The sequence below is a fragment of the Syzygium oleosum genome, unplaced genomic scaffold (genome assembly GCF_021117445.2).
Source record: "Syzygium oleosum isolate NSW1041296 unplaced genomic scaffold, Sole_v2.1 Sole_v2.01, whole genome shotgun sequence".
Classification (NCBI taxonomy): domain Eukaryota; kingdom Viridiplantae; phylum Streptophyta; class Magnoliopsida; order Myrtales; family Myrtaceae; genus Syzygium; species Syzygium oleosum.
The window spans coordinates 37,417-58,092 of record NW_026607485.1 but is presented as its reverse complement, the minus strand read 5'-3'; the positions used below and the strand labels follow the sequence as shown (position 1 = coordinate 58,092).

General features: G+C 40.7%; 1 long non-coding RNA gene across 1 annotated transcript; it reads left to right on the top strand.

Moving 5' to 3' along the window:
* Positions 1-555: 555 nt before the first annotated feature.
* LOC130138192 (uncharacterized) lies at positions 556-7,325 on the top strand. The gene is made up of 2 exons (XR_008816598.1): positions 556-834; positions 7,114-7,325. It is a non-coding gene; the product is annotated as an uncharacterized LOC130138192 (long non-coding RNA).
* Positions 7,326-20,676: the final 13,351 nt, after the last annotated feature.

The following is a 20,676-nucleotide window of genomic DNA, read 5'->3' as shown; positions in this document are numbered from 1 at the left end:
TTTTTGGAAATTAGGGTATACCCAGGCTACTAATCCTTTTTTTATATCGGTGGTGTGAAGTCTAGAAGTTCGGTGTGCATGTATATTATGTGGCTTGTAAACGGTGGATATTGTATAAGTTTGAATCAGTAATGGATGTATATTCTCCCTTTTACCCCTAGTTAAATATTGTTCGGGTGTTTGTGGCTTTCGCTAATGCTTTATCTCTGATGTGTTAGTTTGGGTCGGCGGCGTTTCCTGGGCTGTCGCACTAATTCGACCAAAGAGGGATGCCACGAGCTCGATGGGGCTCGGGGTGTGACAGTCTCTCCTTCTCTTCCCGCGGCATTTTGAACTGGTCTGAATCGGATCGGTTTTGTTCAGCGGCTGGTCCAGGTGATCCAACCACCGTTGATCCCTCCCCAGGCGTGTTCCCAACCTTGCTGTGATCGAAGCTTCATCGAAAAACCACCAAAGAAGCTTTGGTGGCTCCTTTTCCTCAGCGAGTCTGTTCGGTTCAACCGGACCGATCCGATTCCTCTCCCTCGTTGGCGCTGTTCCGGCGTCGATCCGACATCACCGGACCTTCCTTGGTGTCTTCTGGTGGTTGACGTCCGTCCTTGGTGAGCTAAGATCCCTCAGAGCGCTTCGTACATTGATTGACACAAATTGATTGATCATGTTTTTACGCGATAACAAAAGGTAATCTCTCAGTCTCGAATCCGATGAAGCAAGGCTACAATAGGTAGCCGGGGCTAGGATTCACCTTAGGACTTTCTATGGACTCCATATTGATGGTTTATGGCTGTTGATTACATGTTTGATGATTTGATGATGATGTTCTTGAAGTTGGAAGTGTTGCGAAATTCAAATCGGCATTAGTATAAAAATTACAAACAATACAGAATCGCAAATAAACGAAATTGCAATAACAAAGTTGGAATCGATACAAATGAATACTGAGGCTTGTGTTTGACACAGTTTCCTTAAAACAGATTCGTTCCCTTCAGGACGCGTCCGAGGTTTCGTGAACGTCTGTCTCTCAGGATACAACGGTTGACTGCTAAGAAGTAATCAGGACTTCAAAGCTTCGAGCGAACTTGAACAAATTGCGGAACTGAACACTATCGAAAACCGTGCAAATACAGAGAATATAAAACAGAGGAAGAATGATTTCGAAAAAATAGAACGCAGGGGAGAGCATTTCGGGAATAATAACGGCCGATTAAATCTGTCGTTACAAAATCAATACGAATAACGGACGATTAAATCTACCGTTATAAAATCAATACGAATAACGGACGATTAAATCCGCCGTTATAAAATCAATACGAATAACGGATGATTAATTTTGCCATTATAAAATCCGCACGTTACGAAATTCGTAACAGTTTGAGTTGAAAAAAATAAATCAGAAGGCAAAATTGGGCTCTTCGCGAGGCCCACTTTTCGGTCCTGCAATCGTGTACGCGGGATGTGCGCTCGCGCCCAAGTTTCAACTTGTCGGGCGTCGGATTTGCACCCCCCCTGCGCCTGCGCGCGAGGCAGAGAGTTTGTGCTATGATAGTTACCACTTCAAATAAGTGTAACTGTATATAAAGCACTCCATAGCCTTCTTTCTTTTCCGATGTGGGAATAGTGTTTTTCACTTCCCACTTCCAACTCAAGGGTGTTCTTTGAGCATCAATTTCTCATTCATTCACCCATCAATTTATCCCATATTTCCAACAATCCCCCACATGAATGAAAATTGTTTTAGTTTTGACTCTGTGATAGTGTTCAACAATTGAAACCTGTATAGGATAGGTAGGTATTACCCTTTGAACCTTCCCTTGTGAAAGTATATTTACTTTACTAGTTGTCCAGTAGACATGATATCCTTGAACTGTCCAGCTTTCTTATGTAAATGAACCATACACTTCACACAGGAATCATCTAAACGTTTGTTCAGTTCTCATAGTTATGTTCGTTTTGGCCATGAACATCAACCTGGTTCTGCAAGAGTTTCTAAAGAATTTAGCCCTAATAATTCTCCTTTGAAGCGGCCCCACTTCTCTCTTACATAGGTGATTACTTAATTTTGAGTAATTTGTTTACTCCACTTAAGAATCATTAAAGCAAAAATGCTATCCTTTCCTTTATAATATCACTGTTATTTTATATAGGAATGGTTTTAGGGATAACCCCCACAGTGACATCACTAAGTTTATATAATTAGGTTGTCCCTTTGAACCTAGATCTTGGGATCTCCAGTCAACTAGGTTGGGTTTCCTTTATATCAACTTATTCTTTCATGGGCTTCAGTCCCATTCCTCTTGTCGATTTCTCAACTAACTTTCTGTTTAACCCTTTGGTTAGCGGATCCGCAATATTATCCCTTGACTTTACGTAGTCAATGGAGATAATTCCTGTTGAGAGTAGTTGTCTAATGGTATTATGTCTACGACGTATATGTCTAGACTTACCATTATACATATTACTCTGTGCTCTTCCAATCGCAGATTGACTATTACAATGTATACTTATTGGTGGCATAGGTTTTTGCCATTTTGGAATATCCTCTAAGAAATGGCGTAGCCATTCAGCCTCTTCACCACATTTATCTAATGCTATAAATTCAGATTCCATTGTGGATCGGCTATATGATTGTTTACGGGATTTCCAAGATACTGGCTGCTCTTGCTAGTGTGAATACATATCCACTAGTAGATTTTGAGTCTTTTATATCAGATATCCAGTTCGCATCACTATATCCTTCCAGAACAGCTGGGTATCTGGTATAATGCAGGCCATAATTCCGAGTATATCGTAAGTACACGAATACTCTCACTATTGCTTTCCAATGGTCGGCACTTCGGATTGCTTGTGTATCTACTTAATTTACCAACCGTATAGGCAATGTCCGGTCTAGTACAACTCATTAAGTACATTAGACTTCCAACAACTCTAGAGTACTCTACTTGAGAAATACCCTCTCCTCTATTCTTGGAAAGATGAAGACTATTGTCTAATGGTGTTCTAGCAATACCAGAATCATTCATGTTGAATTTTTCAAGAATCTTGTCCACATAGTGTGACTGGTTTAAAATAAGACCTTCTGATGTTCTTATGATTTTAATTCCTAAAATCATATCAGTAGGTCCCATATCTTTCATGTCAAATCTTGAATTCAACATATACTTGGTAGATTTGATCATTTTATCATCACTACCAACAATTAATATGTCATCTACGTAAAGACATAAAATGACATAGCCATTTGTTGTCTCTTTAATGTAGACACATTTATCACATTCATTAATCTTAAAACCATTGGTAATCATTGCATTATCAAACTTTTCATGCCACTGTTTTGGTGCTTGTTTTAGGCCATACAATGATTTCACCAATTTACAGACTTTTCTTTCTTGTCCTGGAACTATAAAACCCTCAGGTTGTTCCATGTAGATTTCTTCATCCAAATCACCATTTAGGAAAGCTGTTTTTACATCCATTTGATGTACTTCCAGATTTTGCAATGCTGCAATTGCAATTATCATCCTAATGGAGGTTATTCTCGTCACAGGAGAATAAGTATCAAAGTAATCTAAGCCTTCTCGTTGTTTGTATCCTTTGATCACAAGTCTGGCTTTGTACTTATCAATGGAGCCATCTGCTTTCATCTTCCTTTTAAAAATCCATTTGGACTTTAAAGGCTTACAACCAGGAGGAAGATTCACTAGCTCCTAAGTATGATTCTGCAAAATAGAATCAACTTCACTTTTTATTGCTTCTTTCCAAAGAGGTCCCTCAGAAGAATTTACAGCTTCTGCATAATTTAATGGTTCCTTTTCTAACAAATAAGTTAGAAAATCATTTCCAAAAGATTTTTCCACTCTTGCTCTTTTGCTATGTCTCGGTTCTAGTTCATGATCTGAGTCATGAATTTCATGAGCCGAATCGTGACTTTCTTCATTCATAGTTTCATTCTTTCGTTTAGATGAACTTGATCCATCATTGGATTTACAAGGAAATGCATTTTCAAAGAATGATGCATTCCTAGATTCCATGATCGTATTCTTGTGTATATATGGAATTTTAGATTCATGCACAAGAAATCGATATGCATTACTGTTATGTGCATAGCCTATAAAGATACAGTCCACTGTTTTAGGACCTATCTTTGTCTTCTTTGGTGTTGGAACCGCCACTTTTGCAAGACACCCCCACACTCGCAAGTGTTTGTAGGATGGTCTCCTACCTTTCCATAACTCATAAGGGGTTTTATCCTCTTTCTTTCGAGGTACCTTATTTAAAAGGTAATTGCTTGACAATATAGCTTCTCCCTACATATTTTGAGGCAAACCTGAATTTAGTAATATCGCGTTCATCATTTCTTTCAATGTGCGATTTTTACGTTCAGCAACACCATTTGATTGAGGAGAGTAAGGCGCAGTTATTTCATGTATAATTCCGTGTTGTGCACAAAATTCACCAATTGGTACTTCATACTCGCCACCTCTATCACTTCTCAATCTTTTAATTTTCTTATTGAGTTGATTTTCAACTTCATTCTTATAGAGAACAAATTTCTCTAAGGCTTCGTCTTTGCTTTTAAGCAAATACACATAGCAGTATTTGGTGTTATCATCGATAAAAGTAATAAAATATTTATTACCACCTCTCGTTTGAATGAATTTCAAATCGCAAACATCACTATGCATTAATTCAAGGGGTTCAGTGTTTCTTTCAATTGTTTGAAATGATGATCTCGTTAATTTTGCCTCAACACAAATTTCACATTTATGTTTTGAATCAATTTGAAATGAAGGTATATGTTCCAAGTTAATTAATCTACGCAATGTATCATAATTAACGTGTCCTAGTCTACCATGCCATAAATTGGAAGACTCAAGCAAATAAACGGAAGACTTATTATTTTTATTGATAATTGTCATTACATTGAGCTTAAAAAGCCCATCAGTTACATATCCCTTCCCCACATACATTCCGGATTTAGACAAAATAACTTTATCTAACTCAAACACCATACGAAATCCATGCTTGTTCAACAGAGACCCAGAAACCAGGTTCTTTAGGATTTCTGGCACATACAGGACATTGTTTAGAGTCAGCTCTTTTCCAGAGGTCATCTTCAGCAACACTTTCCCTTGGCCTTCGACAGCAGAAGAGGCAGAGTTTCCCATAAAAACCTTTTCCCCATTTATTGGTTCAAGATTTGTGAATAGGTCCTTGTTAGAGCATATGTGCCTAGTGGCACCAGTGTCAATCCACCATTCTTTCGGATTGGACCCAACTAAGTTTACTTTAGAAACCATTGCAGAAAGGTTTATGTTTGACACGTCTTGAGCGATGCCATTCACCATATTTGTCTCATAATTCTTCTTCTTTGGAAGTCTGCATTCCATAGATCTATGCCCCATTTTACCACAATTGAAGCATTTTCCTTGGAACTTGTTCTTGGAAACTCCTTCTTTTGGCCCCAGCTTTGGCTTGGCAATCTTCTTGTTCTTGTGGCCTTGTCTAAGCTCCACAACATTTGCCTTAGCTGTATTAGGATTGAACCCTTTGCGTTCAGATCCTCTATTGTCTTCTTCGATTCGAAGTCTAACAATCAGCTCTTCCAGGTTCATTTCCTTTCGCTTGTGCTTGAGATAGTTTTTGAAATCCTTCCACCCAGGAGGTAGCTTTTCAATAATAGCGGCCACTTGGAAGGTTTCACTCAAGATCATTCCTTCAGCCTGAATTTCATGCAAGATCACTTGAATTTCTTGCACTTGACTGATCACAGTCTTAAAGTCCACCATCTTATAATCAAGGAATCGACCGACAACAAATTTCTTTGCTCCGGCATCCTCTGTTTTATATTTCTGGTCCAAGGCTTCCCATAACTCCTTTGCCGTCTTTTTTTGCACAATAGACATTGTACAATGAGTCATGTAAACCATTCATGACATAGTTTCTGCACAGGAAGTCAGAGTGCTTCCAGGCTTCAACAGCGTTGAAGGCTTGCTTATCCGTTTCTCCATCGGATATCTTAGGAGCTTCCTCAGTCAAGAATCTCGCAAGATTCAAAGTTGTTAAATAAAACAACATCTTCTGTTGCCACCTTTTAAAGTTCGATCCGTCGAACTTTTCAGGTTTCTCACCGTGATGGACAGAAACCGCAGGATGGACAGAGGATGAGCCAGGCAGTTGGACAGCTGAGGCATAGGCAGAGTTTTTGGCGATGTTGTCAGCAGCCACATCGACACCATCGTTTTCAGCAGCCACATCCACGACTTCTTTACCCGTAGCCATTTGAATTTCTAAAAGCGCGGATCTGTTTTAAGATTGTTGCAAAATTCAAATCGGCATTAGTATAAAAATTACAAACAATACGGAATCGCAAATAAACGAAATTGCAATAACAAAGTTGGAATCGATACAAATGAATACCGAGGCCTGTGTTTGACACAGTTTCCTTAAAACAGATTCGTTCCCTTCAGGACGCGTCCGAGGTTTCGTGAACGTCTGTCTCCCAGGATACAACGGTTGACTGCTAAGAAGTAATCAGGACTTCAAAGGTTCGGGCGAACTTGAACAAATTGCGGAACTGAACACTATCGAAAACCGTGCAAATGCAGAGAATATAAAACAGAGGAAGAATGATTTCGAAAAAATAGAACGCAGGGGAGAGCATTTCGGGAATAATAACGGCCGATTAAATCTGTCGTTATAAAATCAATACGAATAACGGATGATTAATTCTGCCATTATAAAATCCGCACGTTACGAAATTCGTAACAGTTTGAGTTGAAAAAAATAAATCAGAAGGCAAAATTGGGCTCGTCCGCGAGGCCCACTTTTCGGTCCTGCAATCGTGTACGTGGGATGTGCGCTCGCGCCCAAGTTTCAACTTGTCGGGCGTCGGATTTGCACCCCCCCTGCGCCTGCATGCGAGGCAGAGAGTTTGTGCTATGATAGTTACCACTTCAAATAAGTGTAACTGTATATAAAGCACTCCATAGCCTTCTTTCTTTTCCGATGTGGGAATAGTGTTTTTCACTTCCCACTTCCAACTCAAGGGTGTTCTTTGAGCATCAATTTCTTATTCATTCACCCTTCAATTTATCCCATATTTCCAACAGGAAGATGATCTGCAATTTCGAGTTTCTGGACCTGCTTTCTGTTTTGTCGATTTTGACCTGTTAAACTTCATTTCTGGACTTCGACACCTTCTGGACTCTCGTAATACGCTTGGAGAGCTTCGATTTGATATCTTACGGCACTCGATTTGGTATCGTTTACTACCTGAAAACCTATTCTAAAGTTTGCATCAGAATTAGAAGTTCTGTTGTTCTGTTTCTTCAAGTTTTTACACGATTTGAACAATTTTGCTAATTTTTTGCTGATTTTTCTGTTCGGATCTGGATGTTGTGGTCTTCATAAAAGTTGCTGAGAATCATCTTGATTATAACTTGTGTTTTTTCTAGATTTGTCTGATGTGTCTAGATGAATGAAATCCTCTGTGAATCGACCTAAGGTCTGAAATGGCTTTCTGCATTGATTACTCTGAATCAGGTTGTTCGGTTTGATGATTTTTTGCTGCCTTGTGTGTTGAGATTCAATAGGAGTTGTCCCATGAAAAATGATCTAAATCAGGTTGTTTATAATATATATTTTGCTCGGAATTTTTGGAATATGCCTAAGTGTGGAAAACTGATGAAATTTGACCTCTGCACATGCTAATTTTGCCCGACCTGCACTGTTGTTGATTTTTTTTCTGATTTTTATGCTAAGATTTAAACTTAGGTCTCTCATGAAAAATGTTCACATATGTCTTGATTGCAACATATAAATTTTTCAGATTTTTTGGAGATAAGTAGATGGGTAAAAACCTCTGTGAACTGACTTTATGTCTTGTCTGCCTCTAATGGAACGCGAATTGGATTTGCTAAAAATTGAATATGCGATTGTGATTTCCTGACCCTGATGTCTTCATGAAAGTCATGGTATAGTTCATTACCTTTTAAAAAAGGTATAATTCGTGTCATTCGGTCATCATCTGCATGGTCAATCGCATGCTCATTGTTGAATCCCTGTTCTGTAATTGTTGATTTCAAGGAACCGGATCTGTTTTCCCATTTTTACATGTTTTTTTTTAGAATCACAATTAGGTTTGGATTTCTCATGAAAAACGTTCATCATGTTGTATACTATTCACATGATTTATATCACATTTTTTGCCATGCCATGAGGATAGTAAACAACATGTATCTTGTGAGCTCATCTGCTGCAATTCATTACTGATATGCATCATTGTAGAAACCTTTTCAATTGATCATGAAATTGTTGTTAATCAAACCCGATGCCTTCTAGAAAGTCTTAGAACACGTCTTAAGCTTTCTAATGATGCCGAGATTGTCTCATTTGCATGTCCATAGACCCCTTTACTATTTTTATGAGGTTCCCCTGAAATCTGGAAAATTGTAAATTCGGAATGCTTAATGTGCCAATTCTGCGTTTGCGCTTTGCTGATTTTGTGTGAATTTTTCGGAAAAGATTTTGATGATGAGTTCTTCATGGACTTTGATTTTCATTCCCAGACCTAGGTCGTGAAAAAATTTGATAATTTTTGGACAACATTAACATGCCCAAATTTCCATGAGGTTGCTCTGAAAATCTGCTCCTATGTTCTGTTCTGATGCACTTATTCATATTCTGTGATTTTGTAAATTCATGTGTAGCTTATCTTAGGAAGTTTTCTCACAAACAATGTTCGTTGTTGTGTGCTTGATGTACCATAAATTTTCCAAAACTATTTGACCATGGGTCCTTTTCCAATTGAATGCATCTTGTATTCCCTGTTCTGCTGTTCTTTGTTTTTCCTTTATGATTTGTCTTTGTTTTAGGATTTTTAGAAAATAATGCATGCTGAACCGGTTTTTAATGTTTTCACGAGTTTTAATTCTCACAATTTATCGATTTTCTAGTGCATCTGCTTGTGATTGGCGCGTGATGAATTAAATGAGGTGACCCGATGTCGGTTCACTAATTTGAGTGATTGGATGAGAATCAAGGTCTTTTGACCTGTTTGCATGCTTAATTCATCGCTATGCTATGTGATTTTTAGATGTATGCCTAGGGATGGTGCATGATCGTGGGTCCAAATTGGGGATTACACATAGAAACTGATTTAGGAATTCATGGTATTAATTGCTGTTGGTGAACATCAATGGTAGTTAATAACCATGAATTGTGTATAAAATGAACATGAGTAGATAATAAGAGGTATCGATGCATGTCGGAACAAAGGCCGACCCTGAGGCAACCTTTGAAATTCTTCGTCCCTTGTTTGTTATCTTTGATTGACTTGTGATGCTGTGTACTTTGTGATTGTATATTGTTTGTTGTTGTTCTTTCTTTAGTTTCAGTTTTAGATTAGGGTTAGAATAGGTCCAAAAAGATGACGGTCTTGAATATGGCGAAGGTCGATGTCCATTCCGACTCTATTCTTTGTATACGGCGATGGTCGAAGTCCATTTCGATCTATTTTCTTGTAAAAATTCATTCATTACCCAACATATGTCTCGGGTTTCTTATACACGTTGTATAAACACCCAATGAGTTGCCAGTTTTTCTTCCTTGCACCTAGAATTAGCTAGTTCTTTCAATACCTTGGTTGTTTACTTTACGCAGTGCTTTTTAATACAATTGTTTGTTGATATTTTTTTTTTCTTTCTTTTCTAGACTAAGAGAGGATTAGTTTAGATTATTAAATGAAAACACAAAAACAAGATGCATGATCACATAGTGGACTAGGACTTTGGCATGAAAATGCTAAAAAAATAAATGCATGACAACTTAGATGACAGCCATGATAAGTTTAGCAGTATCGAAAGGGTGTTAATAGAAATATTAACGTAAGCTAGTCCTCCAACTCATGATCTCCGGTTTTCGTAGAAACCGAAACGAAACTCCCGCGTTTCAGTTGGGTATTCTAGCCGACCCCCGACCTAGGCTAGTGGCGACTCCTAAAAAAAATAAAATCGATCCGTTGTCACGCGAGGTATGGATTTAGGAAAATGCACGTTCATGATCAATGAACTATATGGATTACCAAAAGATCGATGCTTTGGTAAGCCATCTTTTATGATGTGCCAAATGGACCGTATAGATGACTAAAAGATTGACGCTTTGGTAAGCCATCTTTTATGATGTGCCATGCCGACCGTATGGATGACTAAAAGATCGACGCTTCGGTAAAGCTATCTTTTATGATGCGCCATATGGACCGTTTCATGAACACTTACTTCTAAACCCGCTTCATCGAGTTCGGCTCTCGAGAGGTAGGTCGCGATAGTATTTTTTTTTTCATTTTTGGAACCTTTTTTCTATTGGAAAACTTCTTTTCTTTTTAGTTTTTTCAAATGTCTACTTAAGCGAGCCACGCTAGAAATTGGTCGAGATAATTACCAAATCAATCATAAACCTACTATGCGGTTGCCAATTCAGTCCTAAACTTAATCTTTATGCAAATTTCCAATATAATTCTTCTAGCCAATTGCCGCCGGAAATTGCTGGAGTAACGTAAACTCATTCTCGACTGTTCTACGTGGCATGCTGGCCTTGACAACTTTACTTGACATATCCTACGTGGATCGCCAAGTCAGTAATTTCTGGCAACAATTGCTTGGAAGAATTACAATGAAATTTAGCGCAAAGTTTTAGGAATACATTGGCACAATCAAGAAGTTTAAGTAGACTGAACTGACATCCATACAATAAGTTTAGGTTTGAATTGGTAAGTTCCCTAGAATTTGTTCGTGCCAACAATACCACTTCTGCAGTTTGACTATTTATTAATGCCTTACGACGGAACAAATTGATTACGCAAGTCCCACTAGTAAGAGGACTCCATTGTAGGGAAATGAAAACTATGAGGACGAAGTTGCAAAACTAAGAAAAGTTAAGGGACATGCACAAAGGAATCAGAACAATGCAGGCTTTGTTCACATCTGGATTAATGCTATCCATCAAGCCGTGAGGCCAAACGTTTGATGTCCCAAAGGACCAACCTCATGTGATTATCTTTTTAAGTTATCAATTATATTGTTTACAGAAATGGCATCGTCGAAGTATCTTCGACAGGCCAAGAGTCTTTCCTTCACTCAAACAAAGCCGAAGCTTAGAGGACGAAATTACAAAACTAAGAAAAGTTAAGGGACATGCACAAAGGAATCAGAACAATGCAGGCTTTGTTCACATCTGGATTCATGCTATCCATCAAGCAGTGAGGCAAAACGTTTGATGTTCCAAAGGACCAACCTCGTGTGATTATCTTTTTAAGTTATCAATTATATTGTTTACAGAAATGGCATCGTCGAAGTATCTTCGACAGGCCAAGAGTCTTTCCTTCACTCAAACGAAGCCGAAGCTTAGAGGACGAAATTGCAAAACTAAGAAAAGTTAAGGGACATGCACAAAGGAATCAGAACAATGCAGGCTTTGTTCACATCTGGATTCATGCTATCCATCAAGCCGTGAGGCAAAACGTTTGATGTCCCAAAGGACCAACCTCGTGTGATTATCTTTTTAAGTTATCAATTATATTGTTTACAGAAATGGCATCGTCGAAGTCTCATCGACAGGTGAAAGGGATCACGTATTCCTCAAGGTATCGCCAATGAAAGGATTGTCCCGATTTGGTAAGAAAGGGAAATTAAGTCCACGGTTGGTGGGACCTTTTGAGGTGTTGGAAAGGATTGGAGATTTAGCGTATCGACTCGCCTTACCGCCAAACTTATCTCAGGTGCACAATGTATTCCACGTGTCGATGTTGAGGAAGTATGAATCGGATCCAGCTCAGGTACTGAATTATGAGGAGATAGTGTATGACAAAGTGTCATACGTGGAAAGACCGGTGCGGATCGAGGATAGGAAGGAACAAGTCTTAACGAGCGAGACAATCCCACTGGTCAAGGTGATTTGGGAATATCACGGGACCGAAGGCGCTACTTGGGAAAGCGAGGAACTGATGAGACATCATTACCCCCAGTTGTTTGAATAGTATGGTTTTGATTGTAAATTTCGAGGACGAAATTTTTATAAGGGGGGAAGAGTTGTGACATTCCAAATTTTGACCCACTTGGTATTTATGAAATGCTTGATTTCAATAACGCACTTGTAGTAAATCTCACCCAGACTTGATCACTCTTGGGATACTAACCGTTAGGGAAAGGCTAATTAGGGATCTAGATTCGCGGGACCATAGAACCTGACCATGGATTGACTTTCGACCATAAGGATTGTCGAGGTGATATTTTGGGCTAATATAGACCGATCTAAGGATGGTCATGGATCGATTTGCGAATGTCGTATAATTGGATCGCCGGTGATTCGGCCTCGCTAGAATACGAAATTTGCAAACGATCTCAAACCTATTCCAAACGATCGCGTTCTCTAGAACTAGTGATTGACCCTCGCAATTACATGACAATCGAGGTCGCCATGGCTCAAGTGAACTTAAGCGTGGTTCGATTTAGTATTGACCACGGGTCGAATGTACGAATTTTCCCGAAAGCCATCCGTTAGTTTGAAATAAGCTCAAGTCGCGTTTATTTGAGTTTGGCCATTAAATAGAGACTGAGTTTGGTTGTTGAAAATTTCGATAGTCATGATACGATATTTGGACGACGTCAGAAGTACCGTGGTCAGTTTTGAATTTGCTCGAATTCGTCAGAAAATTGGAATTTTGGAAGAAAATGGAAAATGACCGTTTTGCCCTTGAGATTTTATGAAGGCCAAGTATAAATGAGAGGGGCATTTTGGTTATTTCACACCAACTTCAGATGCACTTTTTGTGAAATTCCAACTTTGCCCTTGGATATTTTTGATGGGATTCGATCTGGGCCGTCGATTTTTAGATAAGATCGAATCGTGGCTGTCGGATTAAAAGTAGAGAGAGGGTTAGGATGGTAATTTTACCTAGGGGGTAGACTAGGTTTTCTTTTCTTTTCTTTTCTTTCTTTTCTCTCTCTCTTCCCTCATTTTTCACGATCACTCTCTCCTTCTCCTCCCTCTCTGGCCGTGAGTTCCTCAGCCCCCTCTCCTTCATGTGAGTTGGCCAACCGGCCAGCCAATCGCCGTCCATTCGTCGCCGTTTCGTCGAACCGTCGATTGCCCTTTTGTCGTGTCGCACTACTACCGCAACCACCGTCTCTCTCTCTCATTTCCCACCGTGAAACACCATCACCAGCCACCCCTTTTCAGCCAAGAACAGTCGAGAAACCAGCAGCCCATCGCCGCCGCTCGTGGACGCCGGTGAGTCGCCGGTACCCCTTTTCGTGGGACGCCGCTGCCGCTGCTGTTTGCTCTCTGTCCAGCCACCTTTGAGGGCTTGATTTTGCATGGAATTACAAGTAAGTGATATCCTAACCCTCGCCTAGGATAACGGGTAATTTCGGGTTAGTTCGGGCCCGTTTTAGCGAGTTTTAGGGGTTATTCGTAGAGAAATGGTTGGACTGCTTTGGCTGAGCTGTTTGGATGAAATTATGATGATTTTTTAGGTGGATTGGAGGTTAGAATTGATTGATTTTGTGATTGGAATAATTACGAGTGATTATTATGACTTATGGCATGAAAAACGGGCCTAAATGTGTCGTTATAGTGATTTTTCTGTGGTGGCCGAATCACTATTCATTCTGTGGCTGAATTGATGCATATTGGTGTTTGAGACATAGTGCGTATTGGTTTGGGGTTGTCGGTAGGAGTACGACGCCCGTGAGTGGTGAAATTTGGCTTAAAATGCAAAAATTCGCGTTAAATTGTGCACGTGCGAATTGAATTGGTAAAATTGTGAGTTTGCATGGCTTACTGGTAGCCTGTATATGTTGGATGACGTGTGCGAATTGGTCGTATGAAATTGGCATGAGATTGGGTGTCGATGTGTTACATGGCCATTAAATACCCTTAAGCGTTTTTACGCGGGGTCCAGATAATAATTGGAAAATGTGTGCACGTGTGATAAGATAATCCCTGAGGCGTGTTGATGCGAGGAATTGAACCCGTCCTGAGGCGTGTTACGCGGGACGGTGCCCGGCTATACCGGAAGACTGCCAACCTGAGGCGTGTTCGTTTACGCGGGTTGTACAGTAAGAGGAGATCGGTGTTGCGCCTGAGACGTGTTATGCGGGCTAGAGACACTTAGCCTGAAGCGTTTTTACACGGGCTATAGAAGTGTTGTTCAACCTGATGCGTATTACGCGGGTTGTGTTATAAAAAGTGAGATCGGTGTTGCACCTGAGGCGTGTTCGTTTACGTGGGCTAGAGACACTGAGCCTGAGACGTGTTCATTTACGCGGGTTATAGAAGTGTTGTTGGACCTGAGGTGTGTTTACGTGGGTTAGAGATCGATGGCTAGTTTTTGGACCTGAGGTGTGTTTACGCGGGTCAGAAATAAATTGGATGCGTGTGCCCGAGTGAAATGATGAAAGTATGATGTTGTGTCTATCATGTGAATATTGGTGTGGTTTTGGTTTGAATGGAATCTTTGAGTGTGGCATGTTATCGGTTGTTAATGGTAACGCTTGATTTAGCATGTGAAGTTTCGTGTGTATCAAGTTGAGATGTTGGTGCCTGCAATTGTTCTGGTTTACTGATTGTGTGATTGGCGTGCTTGAATGTGACCAGAGATACGTGTTAGCCTAGGTTGGGTTTAGGGTGTTGCTTACTGAGAACTGTTCTCACGGTTTTATTTAAAACCATTTAGCCAATCGAAGTTCCAGCGGAGTCAGGAGACGAGGACAATCCGATTGAGATCAATGCTGAGTCCAAGTCTTCAGAGGAACAGTCTGGCATCGACGAGACTGATTCTGAGTGGACCCCCCCTCTAGGGCTAATAGGGGTTAGTTAAAAGTTTTAGGGGTTGGACAGTTTTGAGAGGCGCCCCTTTTTGGTGTAAGTGATAGTCTACCCGAAGCCGCTAGCCCTTTTTGTTATCGGCGGTTGTTGGTGCAGAGGTTGCTGGTTGTGATGGATTGTAATGGATATTGTATATATCGCGGTGTAATAAAGTGCTTGGTGGTTTGGTGATTTATCCCTCCCTGTTACCCCTTTTCTAATTCTTGTCCGGGAGTTATTCTCGTTTTTGCCGTGTTCGAACTCTGATATGTTGGTTTGGGCCGGTGATGTTCCTGGGACGTCGTACTTTTTCGACCAAGCTTGGGGTGTCGCGCGCTCGTCGGGGTTCGGGGCGTGACAAGGTGCATGTAGCTAAATTCGTGACATGTGCAAACATTGTTTGTAGAATTCATAGGCCTAAACAAATGCAAAATGACATGCATTGGTTCTACATGTAGCATAAATGATACGAATTAACACAAATGACATGCATTTTCTGCAATTAAACTTATTGCAAAGATTGTTGATCATGAGATCGTTGTGAAAGATTCCGGCTGCTTTCATCACTTCAAGAGTAGCATTTGCTCTTGTGGGGATTATTGCTAGCAAGGGCACGGGGCTAATTCTCCTATCATGAACTTGTAAGCATCTTGAAAATTGCTCATCGTGTTAGGCATTGATGAGAGTGGTGAGCAGCTCCACCGACACTATTTAATATGGGCACACCTTTATCGTTGACATAATAGACAATGAATTCACATGAAACCCATGGCTAAGGGCATTCAAGTATTTCTTAGCTGTATGAGTTGGGCAGGTGGAAAGTTGGCTGACTTGTAAACATCCTGGAATTTTTCATCGTGTTAAGCATTGATGAGAGCGTTCAGCAGCTAAATTGGCACTATCTAATATGGGCTTACGTTTATTGTTGACGCAATAGACAATGAATTCATGTGGAACCCATGGCTCTTATATCAGCCCTTGGTTTAGCCCTTGGTTTAGTCTGCTAGGCCAAGGGCGTTCAAGTATTTCTCAGCTGTATGAGTTGGGCAGATGGAAAGTTGGGAGACTTGGCACGCAATCTTGCTTTGGACATGGGTTCCATGAAGGAATTTCTATTAAGAAGTGAGAATTTATCCCTTTGCTTATGGCTGTGACCCCACCAAATAAAATATTCTTACGTAAGATATCCCTTCCGAAGAATTATATCAAGTGAGAAAACCTAGACCCTTGATAAAAGCTACTTTCTGTTTCTCTCTAGCAGAAAGAGAGATAGATATAGGGGCATTCAGACCTACCTCCTCTCCTCTTCTGAATTGGAAATGAAAGTTGGTCCTTTTATGAAAAGTCCAGGTGTGATCTGATTCACAATAAAACTTTATTAATATTCATTAATTGCTAGCTTGAATTAGATTTTTATAAGCAGCATACAAGTATGGCTTTGGGATATCTTTCTTCACTCCCACAAGCCCCATAAATTACAATGGTTACTCTTTCAATGAAGTGGTTCACAAAATAGTAGTATATGTATCATACTCCAAATTCATACCGTAATTATAGGGAATTGCTAGATGTCCTACAAAGGATGAAGCCTTTAAAGATAAACATTTCATATAAATTTAACTCTCAATTTGGTAAAATAATATCCAAACAATTTTCAAAAGCAATTAACATGAACTCTCAATGTCTTACAATTTATTTGGAAAATGTCATTTTAGGTCACCTCTTGTGACATAGAATGGTAATAGAAGGAGAAAGCAAAATCAGGGATTAGCAACTGACAATCATCGTTTGACTAAAAAACAAAGTGACAATCATCAGCATGTCAATAAGATCCATAAATGATTAATGTCGTTTTATAAATATGTATCAACATAATGCACAGTGGAAGTAATACCAATAAATATTCTCGAATAACATGACCATTCCATATATTCTCCATAAGTCAATGCATCACATAATATGCATTAATAACATAAACCACATAGTAGGCAGAAAATATCAAAGTCAACCACTCATGTCAAAAAAACTCTATGGTCACATTTTCGCCAAGTGACAAGATAGACATCCATATATTTATATATATACCTGCACAGCCCAAATTACAATTTTTCTCATGCATATTGTCGTAAAAGCTATCATCGAGCTATTGCGTACAAATTGCTATTACAGGGCAAGGCCTAAAGTTAATTTGTTCATAGGACTTGAAGATGTTTTATGGGTCTTCAAGGTAGCTAGGCCTTTGCCCTCGTGCTAGTAATTGTGTATACAAAAATGTAATAGGGTTAAACCTATTATATACTTAGTTGTGCCTACAATTACATATCTTTTGAGTAGTCACGTGTTAAATTATTACTGATCATTTGAAGAAAGGAAAGCAAAGAAAAAAAATTCTCGGAGATTGGTAATGCCCTTTCGTGGAAGCCAGCAAATTATTTGTGAGCCTATGGCAAAAGCTAACCTGCTGACATGAAATAATTCAATTACAAGAAGAACAATGAAGACTAAATGTAACAGCCCGAATTTCGATGTAAGTCCGGGATCAATAAAACGGATATTAATTCTCATTTCATTTTAGTAAGTCTCGCCCAGAGCTGATCACTCTCGGGATACTAACCAATGGGGCATGGCTAACTAGAAAGCGGTACGTGGACCGGGGACCCTATCGTGAAACGGATACCGATCGCGAGAGATGCTGAGGGAATATTTTGAACCGATGTGGGCCGATCTTAGGAAAGGTAACGGATTTGGTTTGGCCAAGGCCAACATTGTACACTCCGATCGCAGGTGAATCTGCATGACCGAAAAGTGCACGTGGCCAATCAGTCCTGAACCTAAATCGAACGATCGTAGCCTCTGGGGCTAGTGATAATTTCTCATTCTCTCAATGATCGAGACCATTACGATACGAGTAGCCCTAGGTCGATACGCGTAATCTCTAAACTACCGCCCGTTAGTGAGAGACCCTGAAATTGAAAGTTTAGCGGGTTTTGTTTATGGAATTGGGCCCGGATTTCGGTATCGATTTTCGAAGGCTTAAGAGACTATTTTTGGGAATATGACGTCATATTACGCTGGCCACACACATGTGGAGTTAGTACGAGTAAAAATTGGAATTTCGGTCCAGGGGTGAAAAATTACGATTTTGCCCCCGGGATGCCAGCGTCGCTTTCGAGGCCAAATGAGGTTATTTTTCGTGGCCGACGCCATTTTTGGGTGGCCACGCATACCAGGAGTCGTTTTGGCATAAAATTGGAATTTCGACAAAAATTGGAAAAATAATATTATTTTATTCCCGAAACTTTGACGTGGATTTTCGAGGGCTTGCGCGACGAATTTCGCGATTCTGATGTCATATTATGTTGGCCACGCACATATGGAACACGTATGTGCGAAAATTGGAATTTCGGTTCGGGATCGGAAAATTACGAAAATGCCCCTAAGACCATTTTATTTAATTCCGAAAATTGGTCAAAATTTTGGGGTTAACCAAGGTTAATTGGGATTAAACCAGGTCTGGTCAACCATGGTTAGGGACAAAAGACCATTTCACCCCTAAATTATTGGATTTGATCAAATCTTGTCCATTGGATCAAGGGCAAAAGTGTCCAATGGGCTTAGATAATGACACTTGGACTCCACTTAGACCAAACTTTGACCCATTTGACCAGATAGTCTTCTCTCTCTCTCTCTCTCATTTTTCTGTTGTGCTGAGAGCTTCCCCATTTCCCCCAAATTCTTCTCCCTTTTCTTCCGTTTCTAGTTCTAGCGTGTACGTTTAAGAGTTCCGTGCATTCCGTTCACGCCGAAATGCACAGCCGGTCTTTGCCCGCCGCCGAGCCAACATCACCAAAGCAACCATTTCCACCTCTGTGCAGCCACCACAGCCCCGGGTATAGTCCAGAAACAGCCCTCTCTCTCCTTTTTCCCTCTTTTCTCATTTTTCTGTTTTACAAACAGTACCGCCGGAGCTTCGCCGGAGCTCCGATCGCCGTCCCGTCGACACCCGGCCGTCCAGCACGTCCATACGTCGCCGTCCAGCACCGTCCGTATAGTGTCTGTACGGTTACTGTTCGTGGCCCCGTACGGATCACTGTTCACGTCGGGCCGTACGGACGCCGCGGCTATCACCGGCGCCTCGCCGGCCACCGTTCCCAGCCTATCCGCACAGTGTCCGTACGGAAGTACTGTTCACGCAGCCGTACGGTCACTATTCACGCCGTCCGTGCACTGCGCCGTCGTCCGCCGGGAATTCCGCCGCCGGTTTCACTGTTCACTAGTGATCGGCCGCCATTCCCCGACGTTGTGACTTTGGATTAGGTGAGTAAAATTTCTAAACCTGGATTAGGACTGATAGTGCATTTTTCCTGGATTGGTTTAGGTATTATCGGTGCATTTTGGACCGGCTTAGATAATAGCAGTGTGTATTTCAGACTGGGTTGAGAATTGATTGGTAGAAATTATTATCGGAAAAATTTAGTGGATTAATGAGAATCGTTGGGGAGGATAATGGGGTTTAATGACCAATTTAGGAGCTCGTTGGTGAAATTGCCGGGTGTACCCGGATTGATTGATTGTACATCAATTGTGCTTAATTGTGATTGATTTCGTACTGCTATGTCGTATGTTGTATGGCTGATTTTGTGGAGTGCGATTGGCCATTGTTTGGTTTACAATGAATTGCTAATTTGTGAATCGCACGCTAGGCCACACGGTATTAATTGGGCCAATTAAGCACGTGTTGTGACGTTGGGTGTCTGAATTATGTTGGTGCTCGTGGTGCATTGCATTGCATAACATGGACACGCATTGTGTATGCCAAGAGTGAGGCATGTGATGAAATATTGCGAGAATGCGTGTCTGCCATGAGCATGTGATCACTTAAATACCCTGAAGCGTTTTACGCTGGGTTCAGATAATAATGAGTTGTGTGATCACCTAAGTACCTTCGGATCGATACCGTCCTCATGCACTTTGAAGCAGGACGATGCCTGGTACGTCCGGAAGGCGACCATCCTCATGCACTTTGAAGCAGGCTCTGTTTCGCAAGGAGAACAGTGTTGCGCCTCATGCACTTTGAAGCAGGCTAGAGACACTGGGCCAGATCGATTACTGCGCCTCATGCACTTTGAAGCAGGCTAGACGCACCGGGCCATGAAAAATTGATGACTCGAGTCGTACTAATAATTAATTGGGCAAGTGTGCCAGTGTGGGCCAGTGGGCCAAAGAAATGTGCATGGCATGTCAATGACATTTGCATGCATAAACATGCATTGAATAGCATGCGAGTGTGTGAGACTCGGTGTATGAGCATGTGATTGGCGTACGTGTGATAATGTGTGCCACGTATGTCCCGTGATTATTACATATTGAACCTGTCTAACTGCGGGGTCGAGAATTGTATGATTATGGTTGTGTTATGATTTTAAATGTTTGTTTCCGGTCGTGAGATTGCATGCTAGCCTAGCCTTAGGTTTAGGGGTTGAACTCACCGAGATTCGTCTCACGGTTGTGTAAACCGAAACTTTTAGACCCCCAAAGCAGCAGGATGCCGAGGTCACCACCTCTTTTGAATACCGCCTTTTATCCAGCGAAATCGTCGAGCATGCACCCGGTGGGGATGGAGCGAGAACGGAGAAGTGGCTGTTTGGGTTATTCCAATTGTTGGTGTTTCCTTTTTGGTTGTCGTGAACACTGTAAAAAGAGTTTTAAAATAGTAATATAAGTATGTACATATTTTCTGCGTTGTTTATTGGATGGCTATCCTTGGCTCATATTGTAATTGTCTGGGTTTGTTTATTTTATAATTCCGCTTGT